The following is a 3,383-nucleotide window of genomic DNA, read 5'->3' on the forward strand; positions in this document are numbered from 1 at the left end:
TTTAATGATAGTCTAGGGAGTAGAGTTTGCACCTTAGGTAACTTTTCACCTTGTAAAATAGTCAAACTGAATGCTTAGATAACATGGTAGATACAAAGGACCAGATCCTGAGCTGAGGTGAAGTGACATAGTCATATAAAGTCAGTAGGACTGTACTGATTTGCACCAACTGAGCATCTGATCCAAGGTGAGAAGAAAATAATTGGAAGTGCTTTTGATGTTTACCTTAAATGACCAACCCTAGACATCTCCAGATTAAGTTATATTTTAATCACAGAAACTAGTTGTTCAAGTGTCCAGCTTTAGATGTATCCTTAACTTTTAATGTTTTTCATGTTATTTTTTGAGACCTTACTGGGACAGATTCTGATCTGTTAAATTGATGTTAACATGGAAGAATACTACTTAAGCAAAAAATTACTCCAGATTTTTATCAGTGCAGCTGAGTTCAGAATCTGTCCCACTGTTCATAATAATCCATATCATAACACTGAAAACAACATTTTTTATAAAGCTTTTTGAAAAATGTCACACATCTTGCAGATTTTGGAACTGATATCCTATAAAAAACACTTAACACACATACTAAGATTTACACATCCAAGTCACCCCAGTTATTCTATGTTTAGTGGGACTTCTTGCATGTTAAGATTAATCGCTAGTTTAAATGTTTGGACCATCAAAAACTAAATCTTTAATTCTGGTACCTTTTGTACCAGTATTGTGCTTTTCTCCACATATCATTAGTTCACCAAGAAGCTTTAACATTTGTATCAAAAAGTAACAAATAGAAAAATCTGAAAAAAGTAGCAAATTATTAGAGTTAATATCTGGTCTCACTACCATACACAGCAACTTTCTTTGCTTACTGACTAAACATATTATCTGTATATAAGCCTGAAATGCCCGGCCTTGAAATCTGTAGGCTTACTGAGTAAAAATAATTTTTGATGCAATTTAAATACTGTTAGTGGAGTTATACCAGGAGTGAATTAGGCTGATTGATTTAAAGTATTTTGAAACTGAAACTGAATTTTGTGCAACTGTATATGTACAGTAATGGCTACTACACCTGCTGTTTCCACTATTTAGTTCAACAACATTATGTAGCTTTGCCTTTTTCCAGAAACATGTACAAAACCACAAAAGCAATTATATAATTTCTAAAACTTATTTTAATGGCAAGAAGCCAGGCAAACTCAGGCACTGGTTTAAGCATCTGTCACTGACTGGTATCTATCAGAACTACTGCAAACAAAGTAAAGTCAAAAAGGCAGCCTATGCAATGTTTTCTAATTTTAATTTTTCAGACAGCGCGCCCTGATCCCCCGTAATACATTACACTATGTGTAAATTTAGCTCTACAATAACACTTAGAATTAATTTGTTCATTCCTTTACATAGTAAAACAAACAAAAATAGCCTAAATAGAATACTACATCTGAACAAACTTTGTCTCTAGTTGCAAAATTCACATGTAAAATACGTGGCTTATTTTAGGAATTCCTTTCCTTATCCTCTATTTGCCTATGAAATGAGTTTCACCTTGACAAGTAAAATGAATGCCATATGCAAATAAAAAAAAATAACCCTATGCTTTTCACAGAACTAATGTTTCCATAACAGATACCATACATGAAATACAATGACAATAATTTATATTGATGTTGAATAATGTGGATATAAATGTGTCGTTGTTTTCAATAAACAGTGACTCCACTTACTGGTGTCTGGGTGCTGTTACTAACCAGGTGTCCTCACTATTACAACCAGTTACAAAGACCTTTATCTGTGAACACACTCTATGAGTCTTACTCACCCAAGTTGCTTTGTTTAGGCCAATGGGACTGTTCAGGTGAATTAAGTTACTCATGTGTTTCCATTATTTGGCCCTCTGATTAAACAAAATTAAGCTAATGAGGAAACACAGATATGCACTATTATGTAAAATGTAGACAGGCATACAGAATAAAATATACTGTGATGCTTTCAGGAGCTATAAGGAACACTCCCACTTTATACACTGCCTTACAAGACATAATTTTGAATGTATGATTTTTCATTAATAATAATATTCTAAGACAGTATATTTTTAAAGCCATTCAAAGTAATATAGCTATGTATTACATGAAATACAAAGCCAAAAAGATATCCAGTGGCAGAAACACAGAATTTAACCAATCAGAACACAGTATTTGAATCTGAGCATCTAAGAACTTTGGAAGGAAGTTACAGACTGGAGAGAAAATAAGTGGGTAGGTACCTCAGCTTGACTGAAGTGCCAGAGCAATCCTCTCTTGCAGAAACCATTTCCTATGTGCTAATAGAAAAAGAATGACAGCTTTGTGTCTTTATTTTTAAGCAATTGTTCTATTTACTGACAAAGCAGCAACTGTAGTGCTTGTAAAAATTATATGGTCAACAACCCTTTTCTAAACCCTCCTCCAACATGACCAGCCTCACAGTCCTTTTTAAAAGCACAGATATAATGCAGATTGCTGCGCCACACCCCATCATTGCTTTGAAGGGGGGTCACCTGTATGTAGGAAAGGAGATTGGTCTCCAGAGCCCTGTAGCTTCTGACCACTGCTATGAATTACAGTGGAGATGTCAAAGATATTAAAAGTTTCTTCTTTCATCCATCTCCACATATTAAGACCTGTCATTTCCCACTCTTTCATTTTCCCAGATAAACACAGGCAGCAGCAAAAGATGTGGCAGTAACAGTGGTTCAGCAGGGCACAGGTAGTATAATGGGGAGCATGAACCAAAGTAAAGTGTCAGGGAATTAAACTGACCTGTTTTGAGGTGCCCATTGGACATAGCCTGTTGTATCAGATCTGACTGGAAAGTAGAGGTCAGGACAAACAAAGGTGGAGATGTATTACATGAGTTTGGAGAAACAAGGATTAAGATTATTTTTAGGATTTTTGCTACACAGTTGGAGCAGGGGCTGGTACAGCAGTGAGTGGCAGGTAGCATAGCATTGCAGCTGATTGCTAGCAGCCAGGAGTAGGAAAATGTATTTTGAAGCTGGATGCAGATTGCTAGCCAGAAGAAAATGAGCATAGATACACAAGCAAGGAGTAAGGTCTTTCTCATTTAGACAGTGTGGAGCACTTGCTACCTGCTCAGGTACAGTTGAGCAGAACAAAGAGTGCAAAAGGTGGCTTGTGTGGGAGGCATTTTAGATCTCTTTCAAGGTCTATAGTTTTCACTAGAGATGATCAATCATACAAGGATGCTGGTATATTTCAGAGATTTCCCTGACAGTCACTGGAAGGGGAAATTAGTGCTCAGGTGGCTGCAAAGGAGTTGGGGTGATAAAGGACATTTCATAAAACCATTCATATACTAACCCCCCCCCCCCCCCCCACCCCCCC

Source organism: Gavialis gangeticus, unplaced genomic scaffold (assembly GCF_001723915.1).
Source record: "Gavialis gangeticus isolate Ggan-Ray unplaced genomic scaffold, GavGan_comp1, whole genome shotgun sequence".
Classification (NCBI taxonomy): Eukaryota; Metazoa; Chordata; order Crocodylia; family Gavialidae; genus Gavialis; species Gavialis gangeticus.